The following is a 19,554-nucleotide window of genomic DNA, read 5'->3' on the forward strand; positions in this document are numbered from 1 at the left end:
AGTAAGGGATACTAAGCTTTTGATGTGCTGGGGTATCCATGCCATATCTCAATTCTTGGAGGATTCTAAAATGATATCCATAAACAATGTTGTGCCCCCTCACAAAAAATGTATTTGATCATTGGGAAGCTAACCTCATCCCAGGGATATGGTATACTAGCCATCCTAATTCCATTTTTGACTTCAACAGGGGTTTCATTATCTTGGAAAAATTTCCTCTTGGTAGCCTGGCCAATTGGTTTCTAATCTTTACTCCAAGGCAGCCCAAGAGGAAGGGTAGTGACCCTACTGATGAATTTAGGGGTTATTTCATTGGAGAGGCCTCTAATGGTTACAGTAGCATGAATTCTTGTGTGAGGGACCAGAGAGAGAGAAAATTCATGGACAATTTCATCATCAAACCCACTAAACTTATCGAAGAAATTCATCCAATTTTCCCTTGTAAATATTTCAACCACTTGAGGATGTGCGTGGAGTCTAGTGGAGTTAGTGGGCTCTTTTCTCATAAACCCCGCTGTCATACTACCTTTACTTCTTTTGAAAAATCAAATATGGAGGTGGAGACAAAGAATTTTGAGTGAAATAGAAAAACAGAGGAGATTGTGTGTGTGTGTCTTTTTTTTTTTTTTTTTTTAAACATAATTTTTTTAATGTATTTATACCTTCTTAAAGACTCATTTTATCTTTATTTTGGGACCAAATATTTCAAATTTTGATATTCAATAGAGGGCATTCATGAACCCTACCTCTTCAGACTGAAATTCGTGCCAAAAATCACGTTTTATCCCTTCAAAATGACTCACTGCCCCTCCTGTAGAAGCACGTTGTCCCTCCTGTAGATTTCCTGTAGGTGCTCCTGTAGAAAATGCCGAGAGCAAATATATGGAGGAAATCAATGGAGAATGGTGGATACAAGGCTGTGGGGGCCGAATAAGACTGCTATGTGGCTGAGTTACGAGGAGAAATGGAAGAAAAGGTGGTGATAATGCGTGGGGAGGAGTGCTCAATACCTTTTATGGCTATTTTCGGTAATGAGTGCTGAGCTGGCAAGGTGTGTGTTGCCCAGATTAGGACCATTGGTCCCCACCTGCTTGGTCATCATGACCCTCCCTCATAATCATCTCCTCATTAATGTGTTGGAGTTAACTCTTCCTCCCACTACCTGTCCTTTGCATCTTTTGCTTGAGTTGACTGTGCACAAGTGTGGGTGATATGTCGGTTAAGTGGAGTCAACTAAATGAAGGTGGCCAAGTTAACTGGCCACCTTTCCCTCTTTTGATTTCAACCATCTCGTTGCCTTCGTCTGATTCCTAATTACACGGATGCAGATAGAGAAGTGACTTATTTACTTACCTGTAATCCGAGTGTATTTGCTACCATCGACTATGAGGTGTTGTGGCTTTCTCTGCTACATGCCATCATTTTCCTTCATGCATGCTGTCTCTGATTGCTGATGTGTTGTTGTGTGTTTTTACAGGTTCTTCTTTTGCTAGAGTTGAGCTGCATGTGCCTTTTCAACCTTTAGATGTGCTGTCCCTTGCTGTTGGTGTTGGACTTCTATGGGATCAGTTGCTACAGGAATTCCTATAGGAGCTCTTGTAGCTGCTTCTCCCCTTGAAACTTAAGCTATTTCCCTTTCTTGGAGCTCAAGAATGATGCCAGAGGTGGATATGAATGATGGAGGGATAGTAGGTAAGCTTCAGGTATATTTAATGGTGCCCTTTCCTCCTTTTATTTTTAAACTGAAAAACTGTTTCTCTGTGTTTTTTCTTGGAAAGGGGGAAAATAACAATGATGCTTGGAGTGTGATGCAGGCTTGGAAATGATGGCAAGGAGGTTTGAAGATGGTAAGAGGGATTATAGGTTCCTCATGAAGCTTTTATTGTCCCTTAAACTGCCTCCTCTAGACACTTTTGGCTCTCTGTAATTCCTACAGGAGCCTCCTGTAGAAAACACAGTTTTGGAAGAAGAGGTACAGTGGGGTGAAAGAGATGAAAAAAATGATGGAGGAAGGTGTGGAGAAGATGAGATGGATGCTGGTATGAATGTTAGTGTCCCCTTGGCACCTTCTTCTGCTCCTTGTAGTCCTCCTACAAACCTACAATGCAATAAAAATTCATTTTTTCTCTCTTTTTTTTTTTTAAAACAACTAGGGTGCCTCAAAGAGGTTTTCACCTTAATTGCCTACCCTGGGCACCTCCAAGGGAGGTTTTCACCTAGGGATCTTATTCTTTTCCTTTTTTTTGACATCACTGGGCCACCTCAGAAGAGGTTTTCAACCCAATAATAAGACTCAAGCGCCTCATGGAGGTTTTCACTTGAGTCCTTATTTTTTCTTTTTTTTTTCTTCAGTGAGTGGGTGAAGTGGAAGCTAAGACATGCTCCACTACCATCACTGTTTTATTCAAATATTCAATAAAATCTCGCTTGGAGAGGGGTTTCTTGTAAAATTTCAACCGATGTCCATTGACAAGCATGGGGATGGCTTCATCATCAATGGTTCTAATCAGAACTGAACCATTGTCATTGCATTTCTCCACAGTGTAGGGTCCTAGCCATCTTGTCCTTGGCTTGCCTTTGAAATCCTTGTATCTTGAATCATAGAGTAGTGCCCAATTTCCCTCTTGGAATTGCTTCTCCCTAATATTTCTGTGATGCCATATATTTCTCCAAAACTGAACTACCTCTGTATGGAGAAGGGCTTGCAATCTGTATTCATCCAATCCATTGAGCTGAAGTAATCTCTCCTTCTGTGCATGGCTGAGGTCTAGGTCCAGTTGAGCTGCCATCCTTAGGGTATTGAATTCAAACTCTATTGACAGCAAAGCCTTCTAAGCATAGACCAGTTCATAGGGTGTGAACCCGGTGGTGGTCTTCCATGTTGTGTTGTATGCCCAGGTGGCCTCAACTAATCTGTCCGCCTGGTCTTTTCTGCTGCTGCTCACTACCTTGGTTAGGATCCCTTCCAATTCTCTATTAGTGACCTCCACTTGCTCGTTGGCTTGTGGATGGTAAGGGGTGGAAGTCCTGTGCTTGATCTTATGATGTGTGAGCAGGTCTTCAATTAGGTTGGAAGTGAACTGACTGCCTTGGTCTGTGACCAACTCTCTTGGATACCCAAACTTGTAGAATATGTTTTCCCTCAAAAACTCAGCTACTTTTTCCTTTGTCACTACTTTGATTGCTTTTTTCTCCGCCCACTTTGTCAGGTAGTCAGTGCACACAATGATGTACTGCTTCTGCTTTGAAGGGGGGTTGATAGGCCCCACAAAGTCCATGCCCCACTTCTCAAATGGCTCAAAGGTCACTTGAGGTTGCATGGGCATTTCACCCTTTGGAGTGGGTTTCCCCATCCTCTAACACCGATCACACTAGCTCATGTACCTCCTCACATCCTGATGAAGAGTGGGCTAGTAGTAGCTTACTTGCAATATCTTGAAGGCGGTTCTTTTTGCTCCAAAATGACCTCCACAAGGCCCGTCATGACAGGTCAGGAGAATTTCAAAGACTTCCTCCTCCCTAACACACCTTCTCAAGATCTGATCTGGGCCAAGTTTGAAGAGATTGCCTCCAATCTAGGTGAAAGGGGCGCTTTTCCTTACCATCTTGCTCTTCTCTTTTGAGGATAGGTGTGGTGGGAACTATGTTGAAACCAAGTAGTTTGCTATATCAGCAAACCATGGAGAGAGTACTGATATAACAAATAGGTTTTCATCTGGAATTTGGTCATCCACCATTCCTTCTTCACCTGCAGACAAATTTACTCTAGACAAAAAGTCAGCAACAACATTCTCTTTACTAGGCTTATCAATAATGGTCAGATAAAATTGCTACAGTAAAAGCAACAACATTTACATCTGGTTTGTTCATTAAATATCTAATTGTAGCATGATCAGTGTGCACAAAGGTTTGATAGCCTGTGATATAATGTCTAAATTTGTTTAAGGAATGCATGACAGCTAGGAGTTCCTTCTCGGTCACTGTATAGTTTAACTCTTCCTTTGACAAGTTTTTGCTTATAAAGTATATGGCATAAGGTAACTTTTCATCAGTTTGCCTAAGGCTGCTCCTATTGCTTTGTTCAAGGCATCTGTGTGAATGTGAAAGGGTAGGGCCTAGTTTAGACCTCTAAGAATTGGGGCAGTCACTAGCTTTCTCTTTAAGGTATCTAGGACTTCTTGATAGTTTTCCGATCATATGAACTCAACATATTTTCCTAGGAGGCCAAACAAAGGAGAGGCTATCTTTTTGAAGTCTTTAATGAATCTCTTGTAATATCCAGCTAAGCCTAGGAAACTTCTGACATCTCTCGCCTTTTGAGGAGGTGGGACCCTTTGGATGATGGCACTTTTGTTGGGGTCCACCTGCAGTCCTTGTTGAGATATCACATGACCTAGCACGGTCCCTTCAGTCATCAAAAATTCACATTTTTTCGGACTGAGGGAAAGGTTCATCTCAATACACTTATCTAGAAATTTTCCTAGGTTAGATAAAGCTTCCTGAAAGTCAGAGCCATAAGGAGTAAAATCATCCATGTATATTTCTACTACATCATGAACTAGTTCAGAAAATATACTCAATACCGCTCTTTGAAAAGTGGCTGGAGTGTTGCACAAACCAAAAGGAAGGACCCAGTATGCAAAGGTACCCCAAGGACAAGTGAAATTGGTCTTATCTTGGTCTTCCGGGTTGATTTGAATCTAATTGTACCCATTAAACCCATTTAGGAAGGAGAAAAACTTTTTCCCTGCCAGACCGTCTAACCCTTGATCTATGATGGGTAAAGGAAAATGGGTTTTTTTAGTGGATTTTTTCAATTCTCGATAGCTGACACAGATTCTCCACTTACCGTTTTTCTTTGGCACTAGCACCAAAGAAGAGACCCATTCACTGTCAGAGATGGGATAGATGAACCCTGCATCCAGCAATTTCTGTAGTTATTCCTTAACAATATCGTTAAGTGCTGGGATCATCTTCCTTTGAGGCTGCTTGACTGGCTCGCAATCTTCCTTGATGTATATATGATGAGTACATATTGAAGGGTGCACTCCCTTCATCTCCTTATAACACCAGGCGAAGGCATCTAGATGCTTTATCAGTATGCTACATACATCCTTCTCCTGGGAAGTAGATAGGGATGGATTGATTTTCAATGTTCTTTCTAGGCCGAACTCTATATTTTTAACACGAAGAGAAGTGGGGTTAGCCACACAAAGATCAGTTGAGGGGTTGTTTTTGGTTTCTCTTACTATGTCTTTTAATGGTGATACACTAGGGGGTGGATTCTGAATCAAATTTTCAATCATATCATCCTCATCTTGCGGTTCCCCCCATGGCGATTTCTAATGTACAAAGTGGTGCAAAATGAAGTTCATCCTCATCCTCCTCCTCCAATCAGTGAGGTCGATCATGTTCTAGCAAGGGTTGGGCAGGAGGATATAGGATTAACTACTTGGACATGTGCCTATACTTTATGGTCATGTTCCCAGCTCGGCAACTGATGTAGGCATCGGTTGTAGCCAACCAAGGTCTTCCCAGAATGAGAGGATACTCAGTGAGCTTTGCCTTTATCTGGAGAACTAAGAAATCAGTAGGGTACTCCCAGGAATCAATGGAGACGATAACATCTTCCATGATCCCCTCACAGGTCACTATGGAGCGGTCTGCTAGCTGCAGCATTGTCGTGGTATTCCTCAAGGAGCCTTGGAGGTTAAGTTTGAGCATTGTGTCCTTTTTAATCACATTAATGGAAGCTCCTAGATCAATCAAGGTGTGTGGGACCATTGTGCCATTGATGTGGACATCAACCACTGGGCTTCCAGGGTCCAGATATTTTGGACAGATTATCTGCGCCAACATCAGGTTGGACATTTGTCCTATGACATTGATGGTTGGGGCATCTCTCTTGCACCTTCCTGGATGCCTAAAGCACTTCTCTTTGATCAACCTATTGTAGATAGGCACATCTTTTATGGCTTGGAGAAGTGGTATCTTCACGCATAAATGTTTCAATTCTTCCAGGAGTTTAGTCTCTTCTGGGGTAGGCTGTATTGTCATGGATAGTCTCTCAAGAAAGGGTGGATTTGCTTTAGGTTCGCTTTCCTCTTTATCTTCCTCAACCTCCCTGGGTGGAGGCTGGCCATCTGGGAGAACTTTCATGGTTCGCAAGTTGATTTCTTGAATATCCACAACATAAGTTGGGTATGATGGTTCCCCACTATACACTTGCTAAGCCTGTTTATTGTTCGGGTTCGGATTTGGCTGGGCAGGCATTTGGGGTTACCTTGGTGGAGCAGAAGGTAACAGTTGTGGTTGGGTAGGTGGTGGAGGCAGAAGAGCAGGAGGAGAGTTGTATTGGGGCCTCCACCCCTGATGAGATGCATTCCACTGAGGTTACGGCTGAGCATAGGATTGAAATGAATGGGTGGTTGGTTGGGCATGATATTGAGATGTGAAGGACCAAGGAGGAGGCATGGACCAGGAAGGATGAGCAGGGGGGCCCCAAGAAGGTATGGAGGTGACTTGGTTGGGGTTGTAGTATGCCTGAGATGTCCCTTGCATCCCCTGCTGGTATGGTCTAGGTCCATGCGACCTCCTTTGGTTTATGTAATAGATCTGTTTAGTGACTCCTTTGGCCCCTTGGTATACATCTTTAAGTCCGGGCAAGGAAGGGCACTTATTTGTAGAATGATCTTCTTCACAGACTAAACAAACCTCTATAGAGTTCAATGGGCATTCATTCCTAGGATGCCCCCTGGTGCATCTAGTTCAAATGATGGCCAAAGCCCTCTCTGCTTCCTCTTGTTTCCTTTTGATATGTAAGGTATCCATTTGCATGGAAAGAGTTCGCAGCATCTCACTCTTGAAGTCTTCCAGCATGTTTCCAAATTCACCTTTAATGGATGAATTGGAAGAAGAGGTACTGGCTATGGGTTGGCTCCCCCTACCTTTCTTTTTGGTTGCTCTAGAATGGTTTCCAAAAACAATCTTTATGTCCTTATAGGGTGGTTGGTAGATGTCTCCCCTGGCCAGTAGATGGAGGGTGTCTAAAAGGTCTTCCCTAATTCCCATGAGCAGGACCAACTTTAGAGACCTAGGGTCAAGTGTACACCTGACCCTTTTGTAACTGAGCTGGAACCTCTCTTCATAGTTTTCCAGGGACTCATCACTTCCTATGGTCATTCAGAAGATTTGTTCTTTAGTATATTTTGCCCTAAAATAGTCTTGATACTTGTTGTTAAAGGCCCGGTGCATCTGAGCCCAATTTGTGATGCTATTTCCAGGTAATCCCATGAACCAGCGTAGTGCTATGTCCTTGAGAGTATAAGGGAACAGTTTCAACATTTGCTCCTCTTCTGCATAGTCATAAGTTCGATAGATGACAACAAACTCAAACAAGAAGGTGTTAGGATCTTCTGTAGTCAGACCGTGGAAGTGAGGTAGGGTTGAAGGACTTATATTCTTCATTTTGGTGTCCCCATTGGTCTCCCGAATGGGGAAGGTACCCTCTATTCTCTCTCCATTTCCCCTAGCATTTATGTTTTCAGCCATTGATTCCAGAGGAATGTTTTCTTCTTCTTCTTCCACTATAGGTTCTTCAAATATGTTTGGATTTTCACTTAAGGGTTCTTCTTGATTGCAGCCACTGAAGAAGAGAGAAGGTTGGCTGAGTGAAGTAGTGGGGGTGTTGGGCAAAAATTTTCCTGAGTTATCTCTACTCCTACAAGGCATGAAAGGAAATATTTTTGGTTGGTTTTTTGTTTCTTTTTCCCACACTGAAAGTACCTGCAGAAACTGAAATTGTGATTGAACAAAATAAATTGCAACTAGCTAAAATGAACTTTCTGAATGGAAATTTGTAGAATTGAAAAGGAAAGAAAGGAAACGCAGAACTAAAAGAAAAGAAATGAGTAGTCTACTTTTGCAAAAATAAACTATTGGCAGAATGTTGTAATAGGAAATAGAAGAAAACAGTAATCGCATAATACTCTGACGCTTCACCAGAAACGGTGCCAAAAAGTGGTGAGCGCCGGTATCGCAGCAAGAATGCTGCAACTCCTGGGCTTCCAACTTTACTTTTATCAACTCGATAGTTCGTAACAAACTTGGAATCATCGGTGCTATATGCACAAGTACTAGTTATCACTGCAGGTTGTCACTTGGTTAGCCGGAGCGAGATCACTAGGAGCTCAAGCCAACTTCTATAGATTTCAGAAGAATCTCTATGCATGATGAAAGGAAAGGAAGATTACTCTACAGATGTTATTCTAACTGCAGGAAGGAGAAAGATTCGAATGTAAAGAAAAACCTAGTAAACCCTACTTAACAAGCTAATTCTACTTTTGCCAGAAACACTATGAAAACCATGAAATAAATTCCATTACCTACTCAAGGGAGTATACACCATCTAACCATGCTATTTCTAGAATTAAATAAGAAAAAAACATATTTTTGGATTTTTATGTGAATTTAACATGCATCTAATTGATTGTGTGTGAGTGTGGCAGCGAACAGGTGGAGTTAGAGGGTGGTTTTGGAGCTTGGGAGGATGTAGGATGGTGTGGATGGGTCCTAGGAGGTCTTAGGTGGCCTTCTGGAGGATTTTCCCACACTCGGCCTTCAAAAGAAAGCCTACAGGAAAAACTACAGGAGGACATAGGAAAACTACACGAGGGAAACAGGGAAACTATAGGAGGCCTACAGGAGGAGGCCGAGAGCAATTTTCGTTGTCTTGAGGGTGTGAGAGTGGGTGGAAAAGGTGGATGAAGGTTGCAATGAGGTGTTAAGGCACCTAAGGTCTACCATGAATCACCAGAAGAGAGAAAGATGATTGGGTTTGCTCAAGGAGAGAGGAAGAAGTTCTATGAAAAATGAAGGAAACTAGAGCAAAATTGAGCTGAGGTTTGGGAGACCTATAGGGCATGGATCAGATGGAGGGTGTGATTGTTGGTAAGCTGGCCTACTGTTGGAAGAGATCCGCTACATAGAAATTGACAGTCAACCAATAAAGTCAAGCAACCAATGAAATGAGTGCATCCTAGGAAAACAAAGTTTTGGATTAAAATGGCCTAAACTATGATGTATAGAAGGAAATGTTGGGAAATGTTGTAAGAAAGGAAAACATGCAAAAGGAATATTGCAAATTAGGAAGTGAACATGATAAAGAAGATCTAAAGCAAAGAAAAACTGGACTATCAACCTATTAGAGAGCTGCAAATACTAGAAGTCCTAGAAATGAGGAAAATTTGTGTTTTTGGGGCAGCAAGAGAGTCTTTGCCTCAAATCATGGTCCCAGAGGGAGGAAGAGAGGATAAGGCACTATTTATAGCCCTTTTAATCTTCTCTGATCATTGCTTAACCTGCTACAGAAAGCACAAATGGAAGCAAGCTACTAAATCGTCAAAAGCAACCTATTCTTAACCATAAGAGAAATACATCTAACAGAAAACTAATCTACAAACTCAAGTAAAGCATACAAATACAAGTAAAGAGAAGCTTGGCTACTTGGATTTGTGCCCTAACCCAAGAGCTTCAACCCTATGAGGTAACTCAGTGCTAGCTCAAAAAGGATTCCTTCCTCATTATCAAAAAACAGCAAGATTACATAAAACTGTAAAAAAATGGTAAGATCGAAATTTGAGCAGAGTTTACACAAGAAAAAAACAGTTGACCCTAGTGAGGCCCTAGGCCTCTCTACTTATACATCTAAAGCTACCAACAACTTCCTTAAAATCAGGGAGGCTTGGCTCCCAAAACTCGAGATAACTATCAATTATCTTCCACTTGCTCAGCTACTTTCTAGTGCATGATTCGGCTGCTTGTACTCCGAGCTGAATGAAGGGGAGTTCGAAGTGAGGAGTAATAAATGAGGGGGATTCCCTCATATAAGTCCTCTCCTATATCTACTTCGAATTATTGCTACAGTTTGACCACTAGATCCTTGACTTTGACCTCGAAACCCATCAATAATTTGCATTAAATACATGTTAGACCACATGGCATAATAAATAACTCAACTCACCCTATAAGCATTAATATAATCAGAAAATCATACAATAAGATAAGAGAAAGGTTGATTTGACTAGGTTAGGAAGTAAAATGAGCCCATATAATTACCCATTTATGAGACTCATCAGTTGCAGGGTTGGATAAATGACTAAGCTCTCTTGTGGCCCCCTATGGAATGAAAACAACAAGTGGGAGAATGTTGGGTTGTGTTATATTATTTCCATGACTAGCCCACGTAGTTAACAGGGGGGTTAGAGGGTGGGCGAAGCCCCTCCTTCGTTGCGCCGATTGCATAGCAGGGGGATCATAGGGGGTTTGAGGGGTGCAGGTAACCCCACTCTATGGGGCATAGGGTAGTACCTTAGAAAATTTTGGTTTTGGAACCTATGTTAGGTTGGGCGGACCCACCTATGGTTTTGTGCATGATTTTCGCACATGTTTTTGGATGTGATGGTTTTCGGTCCATGGTTTTGGACGCGATGGTTTTTCAGTCCATGGTATTGGATGCTTCGGCATGTATAAATATGTATTATAACATTGAAAGGAACATAATGAAAAATCAAGTTGGTAGTCCTGGTTTTGGGATTCAGGGGAAAATCTCTGTGTATATGTGTTTTATGTGTTATTGTATTGCATTGTTTGTTTTATGTGTTTCAGAATTCGTATGCAGGTAATTTCTGTACGGGGTTAAAACCTACAATAATGCCAACAATGCTTTATTAGAAGCATACCATGTTCTCCCCCTGAACCTGTTCCACCTGTTCACTATCAGATCTAATCATTGCATATGTCAGTAAGAGATATCAAAGCATCACCATCAATCAAACATACATCAATTTATCAACAACTTTATGAGGACCAATATATTTCCACATGTTATCTACAGATTGAAACCATCATCAAATAGATAATTGACAGAACCATAGCAGACCCCCTTTTTTTTGAGTGTGGCCCACTACTTTTCTTCAAACCAACATATATGTGACTGTGCCCACAAAAACACGCGTATGTACGCGACTACGCTTCATGTAACTCGCGTATAACCACCTTTCTCTGAAGAAAATAGGATTTAACAACAGGATGATGCAACAACTACTCCCATCTTTTGTCTGAGATATTCAAATGTCTCTCTGGGTAGTGGTTTAGTGAATATATCAACAACTTGTTCTTTGGAGGGAACATACTCCAATTTGACCTTCTGTTCAAGCACTTTTTCACGTAGAAAATGATATTTGGTGGGTATGTGCTTGGTATTGGAGTGCATGACTAGATTCTTTGAAATACTGATGGCACTTGTACTATCACATAGAATTGAGATGGGTGGAGTACATGTGATTTGAATGTCTTGCAAGGTTTGCATCATCCAAATTAGTTGTGTGCAGTAAGATGCAGCAACCACATATTCGGCTTCAGCAGCAGATAATGAAATTGAACTTTGTTTCTTGCTGAACCAAGACACTAACCTATAACCCATATAGAATGCACCACCACTAGTGTTTTTTCTTTCATCAACACTGCTCAATTTGCATTTGTATATGCATGAAGTGTAAGATCTGTATCTCTAGGATACCATAAGCCAAAGTTCTGTGTTCCTTGAAGATATTTGAAAATCCTTTTGACTGCATGAAGGTGTGATTCATTTGGATTTGCTTGGAATCTTCCAGCTATTCCTATTGCATGCATGATGTTAGGTTGGGTACCCGTTAGATAAAGCAGACTGCCAATAATCAATCTATAAGTTGGTTGATGTACTTCTACTGATTCATCATTTGAGCTGAGACTGTATCCTATTACCATTGGGGTACATATTGGTAGAATCTTCCATGCCATACTTTTTCAAGATCTGTTTGAGATATTTGGTTTGTGAGAGAAAAATACCATATTTGTTTTGTTGAACTTGTAGACCAAGAAAATAGGTAAGCTCACCAAGCAAGGACATTTCAAATTCTTTCTGCATTACTGAAGCAAAATTCTGACTCATGGGTTCTTCATTGCTACCAAAAATGATATCATCAACATAAACAACAATTATTAGCAATTTATCAGTGTCAATCTTTGTATATAGATTACTATCTGCTGACCCCTTTGAAAAACCCTGTTGGTGGAGATATTTGTCAAGACAGTAATACCAGGCCCTTGGAGCCTGTTTTAGACCATAAAGATCCTTTCTAAGTCTGCATACAAGTTTTACATCATTTCAAAGAGTGAATCCTTCTGGTTGTTCAATATAGACTTCTTCTTCTACGTCTCCATTAAGAAAGGCATATTTTACATCCATTTGGTATACTTTGAATTTCTGAAAACTAGAAAGAGCAAGAAACATCCTTATGGCTTCAAGTCTAGCAACAGGTGCAAAATTTTCTTCAAAATCTATACCTTCTTGTTGAGCATATCCTTTACAAACAAGTCTGGCCTTGTTTCTAATAACTTCTCCATTTTCGTTCAGCTTGTTTTTGAATACCCGTTTAGTTCCTATGACATTCTTATCATGAGGTCTCAGAACTAATTCCCAACTATTATTATTTTCAATTTGCTCAAGTTCTGTATTCATGGCCTTGACCCAACATTCATCTTTGCATGCTTCATTTACATTTTGAGGTTCGGTGGAAGATAGTAACACTAGATAGCTTAAGGCTTTTGTAATAGTTCTTCTTGTCTGCACACCTGCCCCTTTTTCCCATAAAATTTGAGTTTCTCGATCATTTTTTAGAACATACCTGGACGGAGTCTTTTCTTCTACTGTTATCTCTTCTTCTGGTGCTTCATTGGTTTCTTCTTCAGAATCAGTGTGATTTGATGTGGGAAAACGATCCTCATCTTCTTCATTGTCATAATCTTCGTTTTTTATTTGTTTTGGATTTTTGCATGCTTCATCAACCACAACATCAATGCTTTCAATGATTTTCCCAAGTCTTTTGTTATAACATTTATATCCTTTACTTCGGGAAGAGTATCCAAGAAGAGTACCTTCATCTGCTCTGGTTCAAACTTACCAAGTTTTTCATCGGTCCTTTTGATGTAACATTTTCTTCCAAAAACTTTGAAGTATTTTACAGTAGGAGTCTTACCATACCAAAGTTCATGTGGAGTTTGAGTGTTGTTTACTCAAACATTTGCTTGGTTGAGAATATTTATGGCGGCGAATGTAGCTTCACCCCAGAAGGTTACAGGAGTTCTAGATTCATCTAGCATAGCTCAAGCCATTTGTTGAACAATTTTGTTCATCCTTTCTACCACTCCATTTTGCTGAGGAGTCCTTGCGGTGGAGAACTTCCTTTTTATTCCATGTTGTTCACAAAAGTCAAAGAATTCATCCGAGGTAAATTCCCTTCCTCGATCGGATCTGAGGTATTTGATTTTGCGATCTAATTCATTTTAAACCAAAGCTTTGAAGGCTTTGAACTTTTCAAGTGCTTCATATTTATGCTTTAGAAGACCTATCCAACACATTTTGGAAAAATCATCAATGAACAATATAAAGTATTCTTCTCCACGAGGTGACTTTTTCCTTGATGGTCCACATAAATCAGTATGAACAAGTTCAAGAGGCTTACTAGCTGACCCTTCCTATTCGATGAAGTGAGATCTGGTTTGCTTACCGAATTGACATGATTTGCATATTGTATTTTTAGGAATGCTAATATCAGGAAGGTCACGAACAACCTGGAATCTGCATGCTTTTCTTATTTGAGAAAATCTTAGATGCCCCAATCTTCTGTGCCATAGCCAATTTTCATCATTTTTGCTTAGATAACACTGTTGTTGTCCTCCCTTGAGTATGTATAAGTTGTTTGGAGTTCTTGTACCTTTGATCACAGTTTCTCCTATATCAAGCTCATGAACAAAACATTCGTTTGATCAGAATACCACTTCATTTCCTTGATCACACATTTGACTGACACTCAACAGGTTATGCTTTAGACCATCAACATACATAACATTCTCAGCTTTAAGCTTTTCTTTCAAGAAAATAGAGCCTTTACCTTTTATGACAACAGGAGTGTTGTTTCCAAATGAGACATTCTTTTCCTTTTCTAAGGCATTACATGAGTGAAGTTTTTCTTTGTCACCTGTCATGTATTTTGAGCATCCACTGTCAATGTACCACTAATTTTCTTGTCCTTCTGCATAAAAGGCTATACCATGTCTTTCTGTTTGCAAATCTTTCTTTCTCAATATTTTGGGATTTAATGGAGTTTGCTCCTTTTGAGATATTTGCCGAAATTTACTCCTGCATTCAGATTCTTAATGGTCGAAGTTGTTACAGATTGAGAATTCTATTTCATTTTCAAGAAGAGAAAAGTTATTGTAGGAATTTTTCTTGATCCCTGTCACATTCTTTTGATTTCGTGATTCTCTAGTCATGATGGTCTTGTAAGCAACACATTGAGAAACTTTGTGTCCAAAGTTATGACATGAAAAACATTTACCATTAAAGAAGTTCCTGCGATTATCGAATCTATTGACCTGGTGATTGTAGTTTCTATTGATATTTATCTTTGAAGCAGTTTGAGTATGATTTACCTGAGGTTGGTTGTGGCTTCTGTTCATCCTTGAAGTAATTTGGACCTGATTTACTTGGTGATCTTCTTTATGCCTTTACTGACGATTGTCATACTGTTCACTATTCTTTGATGCATCAAGATAGCTTTTAGTGGAGGTTGACGACTTCTGCGATTGAGATGCTTCTTCAGTATATCCAAGACCTGTCTTTATCAGAGGATAACACTGCACTTTGATAATTTCATTTAAGGTTTCTGATCCTTTAGCAAATCTAAGATTGAGATCTTTTGTTTTCTCAAGATCCTTTCTTAGACCCACAATTTCATATTCTAGTTTTTCATTGTGTTTTTCTCTTTCAGCAAGTTGGTATGTCAAGGTATCTATAATCATATTCTTTCCTTCTAAACAGATTTTGAGTTTAGAGATTTCTTCATAAAGGTCATCTTCATCTAAAGCATCCCAAAAATTATCATCTTCATAAGCCATTAGAATTCTATAGTCATTACTATTTTCATCTTCATCACTATTTGATAAACCATCGCTATCTTCATGGGTATAATATCTCTTTTTACTTACACTTTGTTTTCTATTCCATTTTGCAGATTCATTCCCTTTATCATATTTATCTTTATGAGAACATTTGGTAGCATAATGACCGACTCTACCACAGGAAAAACATTTGAAAGGTAGTTTACCTCTGAATCTTCCGGAACCTCGTTGAAGCTTCTTGACCAAGTTTACTTCATCTTCTTCTTCTGAAATATGTCCTGATTCATTGAGTTCTTCTTTTCCTTTTGCTGAAGCTTTAAATGCAACTTCTCTCATATTTGATGGGCCTCCTTTTCTCATCTCAAAGGAAGTTAAGATTTCGTGAAGCTGTGTCATAGTAATAGTCTGTAGATCCTGTTTTTCTTCTATGGAAGATACTTTTGATTCAAATCTAGCAGACAAGGACCTTAAAGCTTTCTCAACTAAGGTAACTTCCTTTATCTCTTCACCCAGATTCTTCATGCAATTAACAACCTCATCTATACATAAGAAGTAACTAGCTATACTTTCATCATTTTGCATCTTAAGAGTTTCATATTGAATTCTGAGAGTTTGCAGTTTAGCACGTTTTACTTGAGAGTCTCCTTCGTAGCTTAGAACGATTTTGTCCCATATTTCTTTGGCTGATTTGAGCTGCATAACTTTGACAAACTCTGATTGTGACAAACTTCCCAATAATGTATTGATAGCCTTGGCATTGGCTTCATATTTCTTTTTACCTGTCGTATCTATAGGAATTACTGATGGAAATGTATATCCTCCTTCCACGATTTCCCAGACATCTATTCCAAGTGATTGAAGATAGGTCGTGGTTCATATCTTCCAATAAATAAAGTTTCTCCCATCAAATATTGACGGTCTGATGGATCCTCTGCTTTCTTGATTACTCATGATGATGGATCTTCCTTCAAGCGATCAAGCTTCTTCTAAGCACCTGCTCTGAAATCAATTATTGGAAATAATACTGAGAGGGGGGGTGAATCAGTATTATTTCCAGCAATAGTTTAATTTTCAAAATAGATTTGTATACACTACTTTAGCTAAGTGAATTAGTGTGTATAAACGACTGTACTTAAGGCAACCAACATATATGCAAATAAATTTTGATTTACCCAATTTATCATGCATTGAACTTTAACCAGTATATGAGGAATTCATTAGAAAGTGAAATAAAAGCATAACAAAGCATCACACATAAGCAACACACATGAATACCAAGATATAAGGTGGAAACCCAATGTGGGTAAAAAGCACCTGCTGTTGTCGTCTCTGTCTTCTTTTAATAATAATAAAATCTATTTACAATTTTTGTACTGGTGCAGACTTATACTAGCACACAGGCTTCTACCTGCAGAAGGTTACAACCTTCTCTCATTTTCAGCTTCTCCTGGAAGGGAGATACAACCCCCTGGCTCTTGTACTAGCTAATATGTTTGCTAGTAGGTAGGCACCGAGCTACAGAAGGCTATGACCTTCTCTCTTCCTCCAGGGACCACGTTTTATAAATTTTCAGATTGGATCCATCAACAAAATCATTCAATCATAAAATACATCTGCATCAACCAATCACCTTTTGAACCAACCACATTTGAATAAATCATTCACTTAGACAACCCATCAATGTGATCATTCAAAATGCTGTCACCAGAATACAGTAACCAGAACCCAAACCAGAACCCCGAACTTTGCAACAGTAAAGAGAAACAGTTGAAACATATTTTATAAGGTATACACTACTTCCATGTGTCGAACCTCTGTGTACACGCGCTTTTCAAAGTCAACCAATGTATACATTTGCAAATATAAATTCAGAGTTTTGCACCCATTCAAGACTTTAGTTATACCCAGATCATATCATTTACAGAATAATATATGTGTCAATATTCAGATCTAGAATATACATGAGCAAAAACACATAATGATAGTTCATTTTACGCCTTAAGATCCCGATCCATTATTAGATCTGATCCCTCATAATCCACTAAGGTTCATCCTTGGTTCAGATCCAACAATGCACCATAACCCATTAACCTGCATACTAGATCTCACACTTCATCAGATATTCGATACTTGCACACCCTGGCCTAATGATCTTCTCCTCCTTTTATAGTTTTAGGCCTTTGTCAATACCATGGACCAAAACCACTTAGGACTAATACCTTGGACCAAATACCTAGGGTCAATACCTCAGACCAGATACCTTGGACCAATACCATTGATCAAAATACCATGGACCAAATAATTTAGACCAAAAACTTAGTTTTCCAAGGTATACACGCTTTTCCTTCTGTGAAAGTGCGTGTGTACGTATACACGACTTGTATACAGTAAACCTATGTGTATACATAGCTTGGTCAATGGTGAACTTGCGTATACCTCTCTTTCTTCATTCTGTGAAGACTGATCTGTAATTCTTTGTTGTTTACCTGCTATACTTTGATCTTTCATCTGAGTGAGTTTCCGTCAAGGACAATGCCTGTATCATAATGCCAACAACTAGATCAAAGCTTCGATGAAACTCATTATGTTCCTTGAATTGTTTGTCAATTGTTTCACTTTTTTCCTTTCATTTTTATCTTTTTGATATTTTCCATTCTGAAATATTTTTGGATTGGAGGGTTATGATTTTTAGCCTTTACAAGGTCCTTGGGGAGGCATGATATTCTTCAGGAAGGAACCAGTATTGGGGGTTGACCTAGAGACAACCATCAAAAATGTAGTTTTTACAGGGTTACATGTCAATCTGAGTTCTCCTTCCTTTCCTCCATAATCCATATTGTTCTCTTGCTCACTAATATCATAATATTGGATATATCGATTTTTTGTATCATTTCGTTTCTAAAAGATACATGAAATAATTTGTGGCTTTATAGGGAGGACCACACAACCATACCATAGGAGGGTTGGTTGTTTGTTTAAAACATGATGTAACTGCATAGTTCAAGGCTTATCAAGTACAGGTGTAGCACTCTCACATGTCTAAGCTTCTATAAAATTCATGCATGTGAATTATTTTTTGAATGGATTTTGTTTCTTATCAAAGATAAAATAATTTTAGTAAGTTGTAGCAAATTGCTAAGCCCTTGCAAAGATCCTAATAGATTTGGGTTACAATTTCGTGTCTAGTGGTAGTGAAAATCACCTAGTTCTAGTTGATTTGAGGCCCTTGGTAAGGATCCTCTGTTCATATGCTGGAGTACACAAACTACTTGTATATTGATTTCTATTGGATTGAGTTGGTTGAATGTAACATGGTATATATTAATGGGCTTGGACAGGGCATTGATGGTGCAAGAGTAGAGGACGTTTTGGATGTTGCTTCTATCACACTGAACAAGAATTTTGTTCCAGGTTACATGAATTTTTTCTTTGTATATTAAGATGTAAGGGATTCATTGATTTTCCTTTCTCCAGGGGATGATATAGCTTACTTTAATACCTTACATTTTCAGGTGATAAAAGTGTTATGATTCCTGGTGGTATATGCATAGGGACTCCTGCATTAACCACCTGTGGGCTTCTTGAGGATGACTTTATTAGGGTTGCAGATTTTATCCATGAGGCGGTGCAGATAGACATTAAGGCTAAGGGCGCTGTGAAAAGTACAAAATTAAAATATTTTATAGAATTTATTAAGTCAGACAATTTCCAGCTACGAAATAGCATTGTTGATCTCAAAAAGAAGGTTGAATCATTTTCTAGCCAATTTCCATTATTTGGTGTTGGCGCTGAAAATCTTAGTTAGATATATGACGTGCTCACAAGATCAGAAGTGTCCTTTATTAAAGGTTGGGCTTCAGTGACGATAACCAGGTTGGTAAGATTTGGTTCCATGTGTATATTATAGTGAAGAATAATGTTTTAAGCTGAATTTTGCCTAAATTTATGTGCTTTCCCAGCATTGGCATTAACAGATTCTATTCCGATGTGTTGGATGTTGAGTTTGTCATTTTATTTATTGGAAATTATGTACGACTCTCTTTTGTTCATCACAAGAATTTTGGGTTGAAATATATTGATAACTTGTATGGAAGTTATTATTGCACTTATTTATGTGGTGTGAATATGGATATTTTATATAGCTTGGAAAGCAATATTGCATACTTCTCAAGGGCCCAGATATTGGGTCAATTACATAGTTTCATAAAGCGTGTTCACTAAGATACTTCTACACATGCACAGATTCCATGTATACATGACACATTTGAAATCAATTGGGCTTCTAAGATTTTATTGTTACATTCATCATCTCACATAGGCTGGCAAGAATTGGTCCCATTTGTGGATTATAGCATTGAACCATGTTGAGATCTGTATTTTTCTTGAATTTATGTGCTTTCCCAGTATAAGCATACAGATTCTATTTTTGTGTTATGGATGTTGAGTTTTCTATTTTATTTATTGGAAAAAAAAGTCTACATAATTTTTATGGTACACCCTTTCAATCCTTCATTTTCCTGAGCAGTTATTTAGACTCTCTTCTATTGGTTAGGA

The 19,554-nt window shown here is 39.0% G+C and overlaps 1 pseudogene; it reads left to right on the forward strand.

Annotated features, from left to right (window-relative positions):
• LOC149221879 (serine hydroxymethyltransferase 3, chloroplastic-like) overlaps window positions 1-18,805 on the forward strand; it is a 31,610-nt pseudogene extending 12,805 nt beyond the window's left edge.
• Window positions 18,806-19,554: the final 749 nt, after the last annotated feature.

The sequence above is a fragment of the Pinus tabuliformis genome, chromosome Q (genome assembly GCF_031772625.1).
Source record: "Pinus tabuliformis cultivar Carrire ecotype Pingquan chromosome Q, CPIR1, whole genome shotgun sequence".
Taxonomy (NCBI): domain Eukaryota; kingdom Viridiplantae; phylum Streptophyta; class Pinopsida; order Pinales; family Pinaceae; genus Pinus; species Pinus tabuliformis.